The sequence below is a fragment of the Mus caroli genome, chromosome 9, assembly GCF_900094665.2.
Source record: "Mus caroli chromosome 9, CAROLI_EIJ_v1.1, whole genome shotgun sequence".
NCBI lineage: Eukaryota > Metazoa > Chordata > Mammalia > Rodentia > Muridae > Mus > Mus caroli.
In genome coordinates, this window is record NC_034578.1 from 77,870,038 (window position 1) to 77,891,138 (window position 21,101).

A 21,101-nucleotide genomic window follows, 5' to 3' on the forward strand; every position below is an offset into this window, starting at 1 on the left:
AATCCTCTGAACAATGAAAACCAGATGTTTTTCCTTATAAACATGTTTGCATGTATTTGAGTTCGTACTTGTATATGTGTGTATGTAAATTTGTATGTATAAGCATATATTCATGTGTGAGTGTGTCTATTTGTATCCATCTATGTATGCATTGTATATGTATTTGCTTATGTATCTATTTGTGAAATATGTGTGTATTTTTTTTTATTCTTTGTTTTATTTCATCAATGCCCTATAATTTTCAGAAGGTCCTATACTTCTTTAGTTAAAGTTACTTCTAGAAATTTCAATTTTGGTAAACTATTGTAAATGATATTCCTATTTTTATTTCTGTTTCAGTAAATTATTAATAGGTAAAGTGCTACTAATTTTTATAGTTGATTTTATATTCATAAATTTTGATTAATCCACTTTCTCATAGGTGCCTTGCTGAATTCTTTGTGGGTAGGTTTCTACACATAATATATTACCTGCCAACTATGACATTGTTATTTCTTCTCTTCACCTTTGTAACCATTTATTATGTTTCTTCCCTGTTGCTCTGGATTGAACTTCAAACAGTATGCTGAACTAAATACAGTGAAGATTGCACCCATGGTATCTTAACATCTATGACTCTATTTACAAGTTCTGCACAAGATCATGGCAGTCAACACTCTGTCATGAACAAATGAAGGGCTTTTATGGCCTATTTCTGGCTGAGGAACCACAAGATACTAAGAAATGTGAGCCAGTTTTCTTTAAGGAATAGTTCCTTGTTAGCTTACCCATGCCCAAACTGTCAGTCTTACACACATTCTTATGATCTATTTATTTATTGATCAATCTCGACAGGAAGAGGGGCTGGGGGGACATGAAAGAAGATAGAGGATGGGAGAAAGAAGTAGGCATAACTAAAATTCTTTACTCTTATGTCTGAAATTCCTTAAAAAATTATTGAAAGCACATTCCTTTTCTGTTTTAGAGCTCAGGCAGTTCTAACTCTACCCTAGTGTAAGGTTAGCTCTTCCTTAGTAAATGTGACATATTATATTGAAGTACTTTCCCCCATACCAAACTTGCTTAGTTTTTTTCTTTTCTTTTTCAAGACTGAATGTACGAATCTATCAGATACGTTTTCTATATCTGTATAGTTAGTTGCCTTGTTTTTACCCTCTTTCTGTAGATGTTGCACACCAGTTTGACTTGTGAATGATGGACTGTCCTTCATCTTTGCCATGAATTTGACTCAAATGTGAATCATTTCCAAACTTTCTCACTTTGTTTTCCAAACTGATATTTTAATTTAACCTCTGGTACAGAATATTTGAACCTGCTCCTAGTTAGGATGTGGCTCAGTCCTTAGCACACACATTAGTTTCTCTGGGTGGAATACAGGTGTGTCCTTAGTATTCATCTTTAATCCCAGACAATGAAGGTAAAGTTAGTTTATAGAAGGAAGCACCCATGTTTGAAAGTGATGCCTATTTGAATGGCAGGAAAAGTGATGAATCAGAGGAAGATTTGACAGGGTAGGATATACTCAACACTTTCAAGAGGAGAGAGGAAAGGGAAATTACATAAAGGAGAGACAGATAGTACAGGAAGAAGAGAGTACAGTACAGGAGTACAGTAGACTTCTTGGAGCGCAGTTCAATAGAGTTGAGTCAGAGTAGAGTAGCATAGAGGGAGGCAGTTTTACTGGGCAAGATTTACAGAGACAGATTGAAGAGAGAACAAGCTAGACATGGGTAAAGACAGAATGAGCTAGAGAAGAAGACGCCTGAAGATTAGAACATATTACCAATGTAATACGAAGGGTCAAGCAGAGAAATTCAGTGACTAAGAGAAAAGTCAGATTGAATAAATCAGCGAAGAGAGGATTTTCAGCCAGAGCAGCTGAATTGAACCAAATAGCAAGAGTTAAGAAAGAACAAGAAGGGGCAAGTTTAGTCAGCAGCAAATTTTGGAAGCTGAAAACCTTCTAGGCATAGGTAAGATTATATGGAGGCTAGAAGCTTCCAGGACTAGGATGAGACTATCAAAATGGAGGCAGTCAGCAAGCATCCCAGTGTACAATTACAACAGGAAAATAAAAGTTAATTTTACAAACCTCTAATGTGTCTTTAGAGAAAGACTGCTGTATCTCTTCTTTCTCTTGCCATCTTGATACTGTCTCATTGACAAGGTTGTTTGCATCCTTTGACTTACACCAGTGATGGAGAGTGAACCATGAAAATGGAAGTGAATGTGTGCAGAATGGTATTAGAGTAGAAACATATATTTTTTCACATTATAGAGATAGAAACTTTGCATCTTGCTTAACAGATATTCTGTACTCTTTGAATAGAAATCTTCTATTTCCACCTTCCCCACCCCATAAAACCACTATTCTTTGGTGTTTCCATGCTTTTTACCCTTTCAGTAACATTTGTGAGTGTAGTCACACTGTGCCTGTTTCTGGAACACCTTACCATATGTAGGGCCATGTCCACAAGGGAATGATATGTTGCATGTGATATCATTTTCTGTCTTATGACTGAGTGTCACTTCACTCTTGTGTTGTTTGGGTCTGCAAAAAAAATCTACTTATAAATATGGCATATAGAATTGTCACTTTTATATGTCAAAAGACTTGTGTCCAGTAATTTAAATTTAACATGGCTCAGTATTCTATATTTACAGCAACATGAATGCAAAGCTGTGAGTGAAAAATGAAATACCTCATGTCCTGGCAACTCTGGCATTTCTGTCTCCCCATTTGATTAAGCCAAGGCATTGGATCTCAGATTCTGCTATATTATAGAACTGCTATAAACGATAGACAAATGTCAAGGCAGTAGTTGTATCCCCACACAAGTAAACTAATGCCTGGGTTGTATTAACTTTTAATCCTAAAACAATTCCAAAAGAACAAACTGACAATAAACTTCCTTTACTAGGCACATCTGGATTCAGCTAACAAATGTGGCTTGCTTATTGATTTTACATGATCAGTTCCTGTTATCAAAGGAGGAAGACTCATTCCTACATATTATTGTTTCAAGAGTGGGTTGGCAGGTATTCCAGGTATTCGTCCAGTGATTGTCAGAGGATTTAGTCAGAAGACACGTTCACAGAGAAGTCTGGGATCCTGTCCTACTGTTCTTCATTTCCATGTTTCTCTTGGGAAAACTGGTGTAACAACAGATAACTTGGAGGCCTATGCTAATATAATGCATTTAAATTAACTATGTGATCTTCATATATACAATGATATAGCTTTAATTATTGCTCTCATTTTGCAGATGAGAAACTAATGCAACCAGAAAGACACTTAAGGTGATAAAGATTCACGTATGTAACCAAGCCTGAGAGTGTGAGCTGGGACCCACTAACTTTCAATCAAATTAAAATACACTGTGGTACCCGGCATCCTCATCCTCAATCCTTTGCCTTCTACTTCTCTGTTGCTTGTTTGATCAGTCCAGGAGGATACAGAGAGCCTGCTGAACTATTTTCAATTCCAGTACTGTAGAAAAATAAACTTTAATTTATTAAAACCTACAAAATTTGCAGTAGCCTGTTATAGAAACAATAGGAAGCTAATGACACTAGTCAAAAAAAGAGTTGAAGATTAACTAGATGTATAATAAATAAAAATATTATAAACAATGTAAGTGTAATTAATAAATGATAAATATTGACTAGGAAAGCAAGTTAAGGCCATGGCAATAGTAGAAGATATTTTATGGGGTTAACTGATCACTTTTTGGTTGGATTTAAGATACATTCCATAGGAGAAAACACATGCATTGTATTGTTAATCTGTCAAAAACCTTTGGGTAGAAAGATTACAGGTTCCAATAGTGAAGGTATTACTATTTTAAATATTAAGAACTATTAAATTTATGTTTCTGTGTGTTTGATCTTCATGTAAATGTACCACATGCATGCTTGTGCATTGAGGCCAGAAGAGAGCCTCAGTTCCCCTGAATTAGATACAGATAATTGTGAGTCACCCACTATATCAGTGCCTAGAATTGAAATTGAGTTCTCTGGAAGAGAAACCCATACTCTTAATGGCTGAGCCATCTCTTTTTCCATATCAAACCTACTATTATTCTGCTAAATAAATATAGCATCAAACTACCCTCTAAATTGTTGTCTCTATACCCATACATTAGTGCAGACTCAGACAACTTTATGTATAGTCTCTTTGTGTATACCATGGTTAAGGCAGAAACTCATACTGTGCAAAGTGTCTGTGAAATGTCCAACTATGAATGTACCCAACTCCCTAAGCTTCAGGGTCTGTCTTTGAAGAGGAGGATGAAAAGATCATAGGAGTCTGAGCTTGGGAAGATCTGGAGTAAAACAGTATGTTCTGAACATGTCATCACTGCTGTAATCATGTACTCATAGACTCACAGTAGCTGTTGTTACCTGCACAATACATGCATATACCAAGGCAATAAGCATTACAGATTGATCTCTGAATCTCCATCGTTTACTTATTTAGGAACTTTTCACAGGTGATGGCTCCTGGGAAATTGAAAGCCACTTTTCTTTAAAGGTATTGTTCCCAGTAGTCCTACCATTCTGTGTTGAATGACTCCATACCCCTGTGTATATAGGCAACACAGATTATACTTGGGTTATTAAAAAAAAAAGAGAGATGGAGTTGAGAGGTAGGGTGTGTATATCAAAAAAATTGCATGGACTTCTCAGTGAATAAATAGAATATTATAGTCTTTACTAATAACCTTGATCTTTATTCATTTCCTGACAATAACATTTTATAATGGCAATATATATTTTAGAAAAAATACCATAGAATATATTTCAAATGATGAAATAACTTATAATAAGCTATATCATTGTAGGAAGAAACATGTTCTGATAAATAAATCATTTTGAATGTTTTAGAATTTCTTAATGCCTTTTAAGAGACCATATCCACTAAGGTGTGGAAACTTACTGGGACAACTGATGCTGCTTATCTGGAACTGAGAAACTAGAGGTGATTAAGAAGAAACCAATGTCACTGATGTGATTTTGGGAAATGTTTCTGTAGGGTCAGCACATAAACACTGTGGTTGGAGGGTACCAATGCTCAGTAAGCCATAAGGATTAAGTCAGTAAGCAGAGTTCATATGGTCTCAGCTTCAGTTCCTGCTTCCAGGTTACTGCCTTGAGTTCCTGCCCTGACATACCATTATATATGGTTACCTGGAAGTATATCTATCCTCCCAAATTGCTTAGATCATGGTGAACTTATCACAGCAGTAGAATTAACTATAACATACATAGTCCATGAAGCAAAATGACCGTTTATCTTTTTGCTGTGTTGGGTGTTGAACCTAGAGATTTGCAAACACCAGGCAAGTGCTCCATCACTGAACTATACCCTGAGGGCTAGGTTTAAAATTTTTATCTTTAGTCATGATCTCAGGTAGTTCCTCAAGTTGGCCTTGAATTTGTGATCCTTCTTCTTCAGTCTTTAGTGTATATCTGTGTTATGCACATGCATCTACAATTTACCTTTGTTATATTATTAAAAGGCATTTTTTTAGCTGTTGCTATTTCCTTAATACACAATTCTAATTGAGCTTTCACTTTGACAGTCCAATATACCCCACTTTGGAGTGTCTCATTTTAGAACCACTGATAAATCAAAACTAAAGTGAACATTTATAGTTCAAAAGAAGTAAATGTTGATCCTTGGGCCCAAGGATCAGTGGGTTAACACACTTGCCACTAATGTACATAGACCAGAATTCTGTATCTGGGACACACATGGTGAAGTGAGAGGACCAAATTTTATAAGTTGTCTATTGATTTCCACATGTATGCTGTGGTGCACACACACATGTCCTCCCTACACATATAGATACGCACACAAACAAAAAGGAATAAAGGGGTATAATTTTAAAGTAGCTCTAAAAGAAGTAAATACTCATCCCAATTACTAACAAATAGATGCCTTTGTTAACTACACATGCAAGTAGGTTCTTCCTTGAAAGAGAAAGCTTGAGGCTTTCCTGAAAATTGGCATGCTTTCAGTCTGCTGATATTACCACCACACCTGCACTACTAAAGTCCCCAGCATGGGTGGTCTTTCTTTGTGTATATATGAGCTCAAAGGTTTTTGTTTTGTTATTAACCAAGGGAATGTGTGCTTGGGTGGAGATTTCACCACGGAATGATGGAAGATTATATATATATATACATATATATATATGAATATATATATACATATATATATATTTCTTAAGAATTTCAGGATGCTTATAGCCAATCATTGGACTGAGCACTGGGTCCCCAGTGAAGGAATTAGAGAAGGAACTGAAGGAATTGAAGGGGTTTGTAACCTCCCATAGGAAGAATAATAATATTAACCAACCAGAGTCCACTCCCACCCCCCACCCCCAGTTTCCAGGGACTAAACCACCAACCAAAGAATACACAAGGAGGGACCCATGGCTCCAGCTGCATATTCAGCAGATGCTTTTCTTATCTGGCATCAGTCGAAGGGGGTCCTTGGTCCTGTGGAGTCTCGATGCCCCAGCATAGGGGAATGCTAGGGCGGTGAGGCAGGAGTAGGTGGGTGTGTAGAGGAGCACCCTCATAGAAGCAGAGAGTAGGGGGCTTTGGGATAGGGGGTTTGCAGAGGGAAAACTGGGAAGGAGGATACAATTTAAAATGTAAATAAACAAAATAACCAATAAAAAGTAAAATTTTTTTTTAAAATATTTGAAAACAAGAAAGAAAAAAAAAAAGAATTTCAGGTATCCAGGTGATTCTATAGATTCAGGTGGCAGGCAGAATGCTCTCCTGACATTATCTGTGCATTTTGGACAAATTTCTCAGATATTTTTTGGGTGAGAAAAAAACTGAAATCGCTTTTATTAGCTCCTGGAATTGTGGTTACTTGTAGTAACCCCTCATACATGTGGCTTTACTTGATTGCAGAAAGATTAATTTCTCTATGATAATAATTGTTTAAATGCCAGCATGGTACCATTACATTGGCTAAAATTATTTTATAAATATAAATTATTTGGCCAAACCCAAGATAAACTAACGTGACTGTTTTATTTTTTTGTTTGCTTCTTTGTTTGTTTTTTAATAAATAGCTTTGTTAAATTTATTCATTTGGTGCCATGCCAATTTAGTTTAAACCTAGGACCTAAGAATTTCTTGGATTTGTTTGTTTTATAATATGAGACCTAGATTTCTCTTAAAGAACAGATATCAATTACAGTAAGAAAATGGTTGGTTACTTCTATCATAGTTAGGCCAGTAGGGCCCCAGTTCATATTGCCTCACAGGTTGGGGTTTATATGTAGTCTATGCTACAGATAGTAGATTTCATCACCATGAAAGCTGGCAAAGCTACCCATCAAGGAAAATGTATCCAGTCTAGTTCCAGGTTTGTTTCACTGTATCTTGGAACAAAAATATGTTGTATCATCACAGATAGGATTATATCAACTGGTTCTGCCAACAGTTAAAAACCTGTATTGTTTTGGGGGCCTTTGACCAACTCTTTATGACCAACAAATTTTATGGAGTGTTAGTGACTCTTTCAAGGTTTTTCATTTCTTTCCTGTTTTCCTTTTATAAGGTTACACTTGAAAATTTTATATATGTATGGGTGCTACTTTTACATACATATTTTATATAATACAAATAATGTTAATTATCATATTCATCACTTTAAAGATTCATTATACTTTATGGCAAGGCTGTTTGTGATGGATTCTTATGCATAATTTAGAAGGAGAAGCAATTCTAAGAGAGTGCAAAATGAACCCACAGAGAGCCCTACCAGGGATTCTCAGCCTAGAGAACTCTCATCAAGGTTCTTGGTCTTCAAGCACGTATTTTAGTACATTCTCTCCTTCCACACAATTTGCATTTAAAAAGAATTTCTTATGCTCAATATATTTACTAGCTATTTCCAGAGTTTAAATTGAGAAACAAATCCTTACTTAATGCTTGGTAGAGTCTCTTATGCCCTAATATTTTCCTATATTATTGAATTTTATTGTTTTGTTAAAATATGACAGCATCATTCTAGAGGAGATTTTAAACAGCTACTGGAAATGTAAAATTTTTATTTACTATAGTAGTCTGCCACTATTTTACATGTATCATACAATCTGTCATATTAACCCATGTGCATATAATTCAGAGAATTTTATACAATCATTAATTTTCATAAACAGAACTCAGCTATGGGATAATTCTAAGGTCAGATGGAGCATCATTATATTACGATCCTTCTAAGCAAAGCCTCCTGTGGTGTTTCTATCAGTATCATTCTAAAAAGTTATAACATATATTTTCAATGTAAGTTTAAAAGATTTTAAGTTGCGAATAAAAGATAACGATAATCGTTGGATCAATAATTTAATTAGAAACATTTAAAATAGATTTCTCTTATGATAATATAATTAACTTTGGCTTGGATAGGGAGTTTCAATTCTTTCCACTGAGTGAGTTTAATGATTGTACCAAATATTTAAAAGGCATTCAGAGCTCAATGTAGTAATGTACACCTGTAGTCCCAGAACTGAAAGATGGCAGAAAATGGATAAAAGGTTTACAACTGCTTCCCATTAAAGAACCACCTCCAGGTGAGCCGTGGCTCTGTGAGACAATGTCTCATATACCAAATTAAAAACAAGAAAAAGAAGAAAGAACAAAAGGAGTAAAAATATGAGTTTCAGACTAAATATTTTGGCTAGTAATTTTCCAAATTTAAAGCCAATGATCTGGAAATGAGTTGACTTATGCTACAATCAAGTAACAAGTCTTTCAAAATAAAAGACAGCTCAACATTAGTACAAACTTTAAGGAATTCAACTTATTGATAATATGAAGAAAATAAAACACATGTTTTCAAAATAAAATAGAGCAATATTTAATAAAGTTAAACATTATTCCCTAGTTTAAGCAGATATCTGAGAGTAATTGCAAAGGACATAGCTTTTAAGTTAATAAAGTATTCTGCACTTGATTGATACCATTAAAAGCTGTCTCATAAATAAGGTATATGTGTATGCGTCAACATTTTAATAATGCATACAGCCCAACTCAACAATATCACCATCAACATTCTTCTTAGTGAGTCAATATATCAGGATGTGTATATAGACATTTGTTTATAAGATATACAGCTACATATAAACCAAAGTGGGTTTAGATGAAATTAGAAGATAAATCATAATTCATTCTAAAAGACAAGTACTATTTAGCCATTAAAATGATCACTCTGGGCTCCATTTAAAGTTGTTATATTAAACATATGTATCTTTTCAGTGGTGTAAAATGTTATGAAAGAAATATGCTTTACAAATACAGCTACAGTAAGAACCAGAGATGAAATATAGGGGAGCAAAAATGGGATGAAAACTAATAATTGACTGAATATGGTGTGTGACATCCCTTTAATTGTGGCTGCTCCTATCTGCAGATGGTCCTTTGTTGAATAATACACTTGCTTAAATTGCAGAACCACTGAGAAGTAACAGGCACCACAGATGTCAAACTTGTGTTTGGAACTGAGAGCAGGGCTATTCTGAAAGTGTGTGAAGAGGTATTGAAACGCACTCCTGCCTTTTTGCTTTGTTTGTGTAGAAAGCTCTATCTCCCTGACTAATGTAAAGACAGATTTATAAAAATTGACTATTGCATACATCTTACCTAAATTCCAAAAGACAATTAATATGAAGAGTCAGACTTAAAAAAGGAGAGAACAACATGCTAAGTTAAAATTTGCAATAGTGGAAGCTTTTACAAATCATACAGATGTTAGCATTCAGACACATGCACATCCTGCTGTGGAAGGCTATGATTTCTGACTATTTATAATGAATAATATAGGTGTTGATTTCTGTGAACCACTAATGAAACAGCATCCGAGGGAGTCATTCATATTTGTTAGCTCAGGTCTAAGCTTGGGAGGCAGTTGAAGGAGAAACTTCAACCTGCTCAGAAAAGACAGAAACCAACACCCCTAGAACAACGGATGTAGCTTTTTGGTAGAGTGTGTGCTTAGCATGTACAAGGCAGGGATTGGATTCCAACAAAAGGAAAAAGTCCAATTGATGAATGAATAAATGAGTGTCTCAAAGAAGGAAGATAAATAAGTTAAAATTAAAAGAAGTTGGAGTATACTGTTTTGAATAAGAACAATCCCCATAGACACAGATGTCTGTATATTTTGGGCCCGCTTAACAGCTTTGTTTGGGGGAAGGCCTTTGAGGGGGTTTCAGCCTACAACTGAGTGCATAGTTGTGAATATAGTCAGGCCTGTATGAAAAGATCCCATAAGATTCGAAGCCTCTCCTGGCTACACAAAAAAACACTGATAATAGTTTAATATTGACCTTCAAATATATAAAAGGTACTAGAAAAAAGAGCAATTTCTAAAATATTCTCCTTGAAAATAATTTTAATTTGTTGAAAGTTTAACTTAGAATTTAATGATTAGCTAAATAGAAACTGAACATGAAAATTAATAAAATCTTTAACTTATTAAAGACACAGGGAATGTGCTCCTTACCTTTTAAGGGAACTTAGCAGAATGTTCTTTATGCAGGAAAAACAGAGAAGGGACTAGAATGAAATTAAGAATCAGAAATATAATTTCTAAAATCAGTAAGTGGATGTCCAAAGTAGACAAAACTAGGAGTCGAAAGAGCATCTAGTGAAATTGTAGGGCAAGTATAGGGGACTTGGGAAGAAATGACCCTGGAAAAGTGCTGAGTGGGTGTCATTTGATGTGGGTGACAATTATGAATCTAAATATTAACTTGTTTGTAACTCACTGGGTGGAAGGAGGAAAAAAATAAGGCTAGATAATAAGTGAAGTATGTTTGTAATATGTAGAGTTATTGATTTATATTGATTTACTGGAGTATGACTGGAAATTTAGCCTACAATAACACACACATCTTTTATAGAAGCACTCTGATACATGCATTTCCAAATATTCCTGTCTTGTTACTCTTCTAGGATGAGTTTCATGGGTGACCCAAGTATACCACTTTGGGGTCAAGGTTATTGAAATGCACACATTCTGTCTCTCTACTCTGTTTTTCCTTTTTACCTAAGTTCCATATAATTTAATGAGGCACGAGGTCATCAGATGAAAGACATGTTTTGGGGGGATGTTATTTATTAACCAAAACTTCCTTCCTTGGCCCATTATATAAGGCTGCCATGATTATTAACACCTCAGAACATCTTGGAAGGTTCATGTCAAACTGGGACTGCTTTCTTTCTTCTATTAGCATAGTTCAATGAAATGTAGGGAAAAGTCTCAAATGATGAATTGTGTCTACTGTTAAGGATGGTAGTTTGCCAAGAATCAACTGATACAGTTGACTGTGGTTTACTTACCCACTGAGTAGAGGATCAGACAGTGGACTGTTTATAGCAGAATCATTTCAACTCCTTATTCAAGTTCTGATATTGAGATCTCTCCACAAGTTAAAGTCAAAATTCCAAGTTTATAAGCCTGATGAGTAAATATAATCTATTAGGTATAAAAACACTATATGCCTTGATATATTCAGAGGGAAAAAAATCTCTATTTAGTCCTAAGACAATACTATTTGTATAAATATTTATGAAGTGTATGATGGTGAGAAATATGTCTAGTTTGAGTACTAAGAAAAGTTAAGGTATCTTGAACTGGTGATTTGCTAGACTCTCAAGTATAATTAGGTGAGCCAGAAGCAGAAGTGGGTGCTTTGATGTCAGGGCCAATGATGGTAGTCCATTACTCTCAAGTCCTTAGGACAGATGCTTTGTTAATGGACAGCTCCAACTTTGAGATCTTCCCCACTCAGTTCCAACATTCTGGGACCTTTATTTTCCTGGGTTTTATAAAAGGCCCGAACATTAAAAGATTGTACATGTGTGGTAATAGATTCTTAGATCTAGTTTTATATCAAAGTCCATTAACCATAAAAGGCTTAATAAAGTATTTGGATGTGTTATATTGTAATGATCAGAAGTAAATGTACTTGAACATTTTAACCAAATAAAATTAGTTTACATTTGCCTTTAATGATTCTTTCTAACATTTAGAAAAAAATATTTAGGGATTGGCTTTTAAATAAAAGATGAGGAAAAAGTGACTAAAATTAGAATTGAAACACCAATATTAAATTTTACATATCTGAGTATATAAAAACTGCACATAATTACGTATATGTATAGTTGTCCCTTGATTTCTGAGGAGACTATTTCTCCATTCCCAACAAAAAAAAATGAAATTATAGTAATACATGGCTTAGATACATCCCCAAAGCAACAGCTAATAAAACAGTATGTTATTAGTACAAGCATGGTGGCACTTCCCTGATTAATCCTCATAATTTGGAAATGAAGAAACAATGATCAAAACCAGGCTTGGGTTCTTTTCACAAACTCAAGGCCAACCCTGGTCACATAGTGAGACTTTCATTTCAAATTCCCAATAACTGATCATAAAGCTCAGTAGGAGATTATTTGCCTAGACTGCATAATCAATAGTTTTGATTTCCAGCATACATTAAATAGAAAGCAACAAAACCCAGAAGTGACAACATATGCATATAATCAACCAAGCTTATATAAACCATGAAAGAAGAAGCTCTGGGAAATGAAAGGTTTTTGTTTTTTGTTTTTTGTTTTTTTTTTTTCAGAAAATGGCACTAAGTCGGATGTTTGTATGCAGAGAAATGAAACATTGACTCAGTCTCTGAATAAACAAACAAACAAACAAACAAACTCAAAAACGATCAGAGACTTGGAACTCAAACACCAAGCTATGTAACTGATATAATAAAACAGAGTAGAAATGTTTCAATAGTCAATTAATGTAAAAATAAAAGGGGGGGACTATATTGAGTTAGGATGTCTTTTTACAGCGAATGAAATCATCAATAGCTTTAAGAGAAACCACTCTAAAAGGGAGAAAATATTTTGGATGGTAATCATACAACAGAATGTCATGCAGAATATATAACTAAATGGACAAGATGAATGTCAAGAAAGCACTCCAGTTTCAATAAATGGGCTAAAGAAATAATCAGATACTTCTTCACAGATTTACAAATGATCAATTAATGATAAAATTTAAATTTCACAAATCATCAGAGAACCTTGAGGATCTGTCATCATACTTCAGTTAGAATTGCTATTATAAAATAACCCCCCAAAACAAAAGCTAAACAAACAACAGAGTAACAATAGCAGCAACCATCAAAATGCACACCACTGGAAAGATGCAGAGAACTGAAAGCTTTGGACCAGAGAGATGGCTCTTTGGTTCAGTTTTCAGCTTATACATGACAGCTTCTGGGATCCAGCATCGTCTTTGATTCTCCTCAGGCATCAGAATACATGTGGCAAATATCAAATATAGGCATACACAAATACTCATAAAATAAAAATAAATAAATTTTGAAAACCAAAATTGGGACTCATTCAAGCTTGTGGAAATTTAAAGTAATATAGGAATTATGGAAAACTGAATGGAGTTTCTTTAAAAGAAAAACAAAAACAGAAAATAGCATAAAATCTAGCTAATACACTAACATAAATAGATATTTATGCCCAGCTATTTATTAACAATTATTCCTAATAGCCAAACACAGAACTGAGCCAGATAACCACCAACAGATAAGACAAATGCAATGTCTTTTGCATAATGGAATATTACTCAGAAAAATAAATAAATAAATAAATAAATAAATATGAATAACCAATCCCGCGATTTGCAAAAGAATGGAGAGAACTCAGAAACATTTGGAGTGAAACAATCCACATTAAAGTCATACATGTCTCATCCACATATGCAAACAATAAGTCAAGCTTGGAAGGAATGGAATAGTGGAACCTAGAGATGAGGAGAAAGGAAAAGGGGAAGATACAGAAAACTTAACATGAGCACAAGCCACTAGGGACCGTGAAGGATGCTCTAGTGAGGGCTTCTCAAATGAAAAGGGGGGAATGCATGTGATTGATGCATATAGTACACAAGCCTGAAAAGATCACACTGAGTTATATTTATTGAGTCATATAATCAATAAATGTTAGAATATAAATAAAAGCCAAAATTATACAAGTAATAATAAACATGATCACTTAAAATATATCCACACTAACGTAAAATTGATGGCCATTTAAAAGTAAACACTGAATAAAAATTTCTCAATACTTAAAAATGGGAAGAATAAATTCATAGTAAACCATAAAAACTATATACAGAAATTGTAGAATTCTTTCACACACACACACACACACGCTCATGCATTCGCAATGATAACATTTTTGAGGGAGCAAAATTGATGATAAATAAAAATAATAATCCTTTGTTTATATTTTCAGCAAACTTTACAGAATAATCATAAACTATCATTTTGCGTTATTATAACATATGTTAAGTATAAGAAACTTCTAGTTTTAATCACTAAGATTTCATTTTTTTAAAGAATTATTTGATCAAGCATTTTCTCAGAATGGGGCTCTAGACATGCTAAATAGCCATCAAGCCTGTGTCCACAAACATCATTTTTGACTTGCTGTGGCCATAATAATCCCAAATTTTGGTGTACAGAAAAATCATTATATTCAGATAAATACAGAAAGGAATATTGCATGAAAAAGGAGAAGACAGATTTTATAGGTTATAAAAGACATCAATAAATGGATAAACTCCCTGAGTATATAAGACTTTACTACTGCATTGGAAGCATTGGAAGTGTTAGGTAGCTTTTTATTTCATTTTTTTTCCTTCTGTTAGTCAGAGGAAGATTGTAATAGCACTGCAGTTTCTATTAGAAGAATTGCTGTCTTATTTAGGGTTGCTCTTTTAGTTCTGTACTTTGAAAAAAATCTCATACATGATAGCAATTCTCTGACTGTTTCCCATGATGCATTGCTGTGTGGTAAGATGATAACTGACATAGGAGACTTGTTATAAGTCACATAAATTTGATGGCAATGAACTGAAAAACATTTGGGACCTGGACAAGTATGTGACAAGTCTGGGCTAAAGAACAGACAAAAGATCAGCTTACCTGAGATGAAGCTTTGGTCCCTCTTGCTGAGGCATCCTTTATTGCAGTGACATGTAAGATGCTTGTCTGAGAACCATCACCTATGATGTGGTACACATGCCCAAGAAGGGTGGAGATTCACTTGATAGTGGATGATAGCTTGCTTTATTAGTCAGTGAAGTGACACCACTCCTTATACTAAGAAGAAACAACTCCAGGGGTTAAAAACATGACTCAAGATTCAGTAGATAGCTGAGGGCTATCTACTAAAATATGTAGCACCCCGTGTGACCGAAGCAGTCTCCCTTAATAAAACAGTAGCATAAAATGTCATTGAGTAGAATTTTCCTTGTACCTTGCCAAATTACCTGTCCCTGCCTTTGTTTTGTTTATGTAAGTTAAAATTTATAAATCAGAGTGACATATTCTTCAGAAGGTGAATTTTGGAGATGCAAGTAGCTTAAGGATACATTTTCATTTCAGCGTCAACTCAGATACCAGAGTCACATTATAAACAGCCAGCACTGAAGAACACTTGTCTTCCTTGTGGCCACCGACCCTAGAGAGAATTTGTATCTATGACACAGATAAAGTTTGGGGGTTTAAAAAAATGTTGCCTATTTAATTTAAAAAATTATATCAGATACAAAATGTTACAACAGAAAGAATAAAGTTTTCTGGGAAAAATGTGCTACATACAACAACTGCCCCTTATTCTTTGCAGAATATTATTAGGTTAGTTAAATTTATTATTTCATTTGGCTTATGTGAAAATGTATTTTATCATATTTCATGTTTCATGAAATTTCACATTTAAATTTATTTACAAAGTATATTGATTCCTACATCAAATTAAATTGAATTTGAAAATTCTGTAACTCAATATTGACCTAAATTCTCCAGACAGTATATAATGAATGTAGACTTAATTGCTTCTAATTATTTTAACAAATGGAAAACTTTCTTGAAGATAATTTGTGTGTGTTCACAAAGCTACCCCTGACCAAATTCTTTCAGCACACTTTAACAGTGAAGGTTAAGGACCTTTCCACTGAGACATTTATTTAAAAAACAAACAAACAAACAAACAAACAAACAGAAATGTATACTGGTTACATGATAGAGAGTTTGGTACTAGCTATGTATGTCAGACCACTGAGATTAGGAGAAAATGAAGAAAAAATTATGGGAACCATGTACTTCAGCATCATTAATGCCAATAATGTTCTTAAGGAGTTATGGAAACTGTAACTGTGAATGTGTGAGTGCATGTCTCCATGTGTTTAGATGTGTGCAAGTGTGTGTACAATCCTGTGTGCCTGTGTAAGTGGAGGTCAGAGAACTAACTTGGGTGCTGTTCCTTACTTCTGTCTGCCTTTTTCTTTTTGAAGACAGTGACTTTTATTGACTCAGAGCACCCCATCTAGGATCGTCTGATTGGAAAGCAAGCTCCAAGAAACCACCTATCACTGCCTTCAGAGAACAAATTCATGCCATCACACCCATCTTTTTAAAATGTAGTCTGGGAGATTGGACTCAGTTTCTTGTGCTTGAGCAGGGAGCATTTTACAAATGGGGTAACTATCCCTGCCAGCCCCATTAACAGCTCTTAAAACAAAAGATATTATCAAGAATTCTATCCATCTGCTGGGGCTGGAGAGATGGTTCACTGGTTAAGAGCCCTTGTTTCTCTTGTAGATGATCTGAGTTAGTTTCTCAGGAACCATGTGAGGTGATTTACAACTGCCTGTAACTCCAGCTCCAGGGGATCCCATGCCATGTCTGGCTTTCAACTGCACCTGTATTTATTTCTCCACACAGACAAATTTGTATACGTTTAATTAACATAAACATTTAAAGGTTCTATTTCTAATTATACCATAGTAGCTTTTTAAACCCAATAATTACCTTGAAACAGTAAGAAAGTCTACATTAAGAAAATAAAATGGAAAAAAGAAGAGATGTACGTGGTAGGTAGTTATGAAAGGAGGGTTGGGAATTGTTGGAGGGACAAGTGGGAATGTGATTTAAATACATCTGCACATGATCTAAGTATATTAAGTAATTGTATAAAATTATCAAAGAATTTTAATAAAGAACACAGGATCTGAGGGACTGAAGCTGCAGACAGATAAGGTCATTTTTCTGCTGTTCTCCACTATGGTTTATTTCAATGTTTATTTCAAATGTAAAAGACCAACCAGATAGAAAGCAGAGGTCATTAAGTTTCTTTTTGTTGTTGTTTAGGTTTTTGTTGTTTTATGGGGGGAGATGTGTTTTTGTTGTTGTTAGATAGGCTTTCTTTCTTTCTTTCTTTCTTTCTTTCTTTCTTTCTTTCTTTCTTTCTTTCTTTCTTTCTTTCTTTCCTTCTTTCTTGTCTCCTAACAAAAAAACAACCAAAGAATAAAAGGTCATCTAGACAATGACTCTGAACAAAAAACAAAAACAAACACAAAAAAAGAATCCCAAAGAAGTAGGTCCACTGTTCTGTAGAAGTTTGACATTTCTCCTAGAAGATTATTACCCTGAATGCTTTGCTGACTGAGCTTTATAGCCCATGAGGTAGCTAACTACAGAAGAGATACTTTTTAAAGTCTCCCAACTTGGCTGTGATATGGTAACTGATTGTCAATGGATCATTAAACTGGCTTCATCTCTTATTACCAACTTATAATAGGCCCAACCAATGTAACTTGTTATTGTGCATTCTGTCTCACCAGGCTCAGACAGATGGTAATTAGTGAATCTACTTCATAGATATTAAGAAGATAAAAGGTGAGCAAAGGTGTCCAGCCTTCTACAAAAGCTGGTGAGACTAGAATTGAAAACCCAGGGTTCAATGGAGACAGCTCAAATAATTAGCCAAGACAGGGATGAAAGGGCTAAAAAAAAAAAAAAAAATATATGGATCTCATTTCTTGCTGGCTTCAGTGCCTAATCTTGCTTTTACTCTTCAGACTTTAAGCCATTGCTTCCTGTAGTCTGAACAGAAGTGTTAGTCTTAATCACAGAATATGGAAATTTCAATTGGCTATTCACTGTAGGGAGATTTGAGATGTTTTAAATCACATACCATAGACAGTATAAGCAAACGTCAGAGGGTCATGGTATTTAAAGATGGTTTCCAGAACTGAATGAGGCTTCCACACTCTGAAATATTCCTCTCTCTCAGTAAATACAACACAGAATGTCAAAACTCATTCTTTTTTTTCATTTATTTATTTATTTATTTTTATTAGGTATTTTATTCATTTACATTTCCAATGCTATCCCAAAAGTCCCCCATACCCCCTCCTCTACCCACCCACTCTCAACAGATTTTAATAGAACTCTGAAAATCTTTCTTCTATTTCAGTGTGGAGAACAGTTCAATATAGGCTTTGATTCAAATACTAATTTGTTGACTTTTCAAACAAAAAACACTGTTGATAAAATGATATTGTAAATTTGAATGGCACCACTCCTTGTCAAGTAAATGCCCTCCAAGCTTTCAACAAACTTTATATTTTACACTCCATGTCCGTGTCATGAATCATTTTTTTGTGAAACTCTTTTATTATGATACATTTAGCAAATGTTTGTCTATACACATATAATCAAAACTGCCTTCCTGAAATATTTAAATCTCTTCAAAAATAAAATTAAAATTTTATAATCTTTCCAAGTTACTAATACATTTATATTTGATGATGGCAATTCTAACTCTTAGCATTACCTGAACATAGTTGACCTTCTTTATAAAAGCAACCAAGAGAACTACAACAACATTGTGCCAAACTCTTTCTTTTGGAATTCTCCTACTCTACAAAATTGCCACTTATAAGAATAAAATTGAAACTCAAAGATTTAATACGTAACTTACAGACAGTGAAATTCACAAAGTTGCAAGTATTCATCTTATATTTTGCACTACTGTAATCACAAAATGTATAAAGGTGTCATGTGTATTTTGCAACTAATAACTTATGTGATGATGATCCAAGATTGAATGATGCTAAAGAAAAGCACTGCTTATAAAATATCTTACAAAAATGTTTATTTGTATTAACATTGTAACAGGAAGAAGGTACGTGTTACCAAATTATGATCTCACAGAGGGCAGTTTCAGACAATACTCAGAGGCTCCTCTTTCTCTCCATCTTGTTTGAAGTCTTTGTTTTCAGCTTCTTCTTCTTTTTTTTTTAATTTTTAATATTTTTTTATTACGTATTTTCCTCAATTACATTTCCAATGCTATCCCAAAAGTCCCCCATAGCGCCCCCCACTTCCCTACACACCCATTCCCATTCTTTTGGCCCTGGCATTCCCCTGTATTGGGGCATATAAAGTTTGCAAGTCCAATGGGCCTCTCTTTCCAGTGATGGCCGACTAGGCCATCTTTCGATACATATGCAGCTAGAGACAAGAGCTCCCGGGTACTGGTTAGTTCATCATGTTGTTCCCCCTATAGGGTTGCAGATCCCTTTAACTCCTTGGGTACTTTCTCTAGCTCCTCCATTGGGGTCCCTGTGATCCATCCAATAGCTGACTGTGAGCATCCACTTCTGTGTTTGCTAGGCCCAGGCATAGTCTCACAAGAGACCGCTATATCTGGGTCCTTTCAGCAAAATCTTGCTAGTGTATGCAATGGTGTCAGGGTTTGGAAGCTGATTATGGGATGGATCCCTGGATATGGCAGTCTCTAGATGGTCCATCCTTTCATCACAGCTCCAAACTTTGTCTCTGTAACTCCTTCCATGGGTGTTTTGTTCCCAATTCTAAGAAGGGGCATAGTGTCCACACTTTGGTCTTCATTCTTCTTGAGTTTCATGCGTTTAGCAAATTGTATCTTATATCTTGGGTATCAAAAAACCACCAACAGATTGGGAAAGGATCTTTACCTATCCTAAATCAGATAAGGGACTAATATCCAATATATATAAAGAACTCAAGAAGGTGGACTCCAGAAAATCAAATAACCCCATTAAAAATGGGGCTCAGAACTGAACAAAGAATTCTCACCTGCGGAATACCGAATGGCAGAGAAGCACCTGAAAAAATGTTCAACATCCTTAATCATCAGGGAAATGCAAATCAAAACAACCCTGAGATTTCACCTCACACCAGTCAGAATGGCTAAGATCAAAAATTCAGGTGACAGATGCTGGTGAGGATGTGGAGAAAGAGGAACACTCCTCCATTGTTGGTAGGATTGCAAGCTTGTACAACCACTCTGGAAATCAGTCTGGCGGTTTCTCAGAAAATTGGACATAGTACTACCAGAGGATCCAGCAATACCTCTCCTGGGCATATATCCAGAAGATGTCCCAACCGGTAAGAAGGACACATGCTCCACTATGTTCATAGCAGCCTTATTTATAATATCCAGAAGCTGCAAAGAACCCAGATGCCCCTCAACAGAGGAATGGATACAGAAATTATGGTACATTTACACAATGGAGTACTACNCAGCTATTAAAAAGAATGAATTTATGAAATTCCTAGCCAAATGGATGGACCTGGAGGGCATCATCTTGAGTGAGGTAACACAATCACAAAGGAACTCACACAATATGTATTCACTGATGAGTGGATGTTTTCAGCTTCTTTCTCTCCCTCCCCTGTGTTTTCATCATTCTTGTCACCTGCAGCATCCTCTTGCCCTTCTTCCTCCTTTCTACCCTCCGCTCTTCCATCATTCTTCTCCTTTCCATCTTCCTCACTCTGACCTTCCTTTCCATCTTCCTTGTTTTCCTTCTCTTTGCATTTCCCATCATCCTCCTCGGCTTCCTTGTTTTGTTCTTTTACTTCTTTCTCTGTTCCAGTGTCCCCCTCTTTGTCATCTTTCTTTTCTTCCTTCTTCCCATCACCTTCTTTGCCATCCTTTCATTTTTTCATTGTCTCCTTTCTCTTCATCATCTTTGGCTTCTTTGCATCTTCACGTTTGGCTGCACCTGGTTTCTCTTTTAGGCCTTCTTCTTCCCTTTTCGTCTTCTGCCTCCTCACCTGTATCTTTGTGTTCTTTTCCATCTTCATTTTTCTCTACATCTTGAATGTTTGCTTCTAGCTCGTCACCTTTGCCTTCTGCTGCTATTGCTT

At 35.2% G+C, this 21,101-nt stretch overlaps 1 pseudogene; it reads right to left on the reverse strand.

Moving 5' to 3' along the window:
- Positions 1–19,127: 19,127 nt before the first annotated feature.
- Positions 19,128–21,101, reverse strand: part of LOC110302382 — a 12,242-nt pseudogene continuing 10,268 nt past the window's right edge.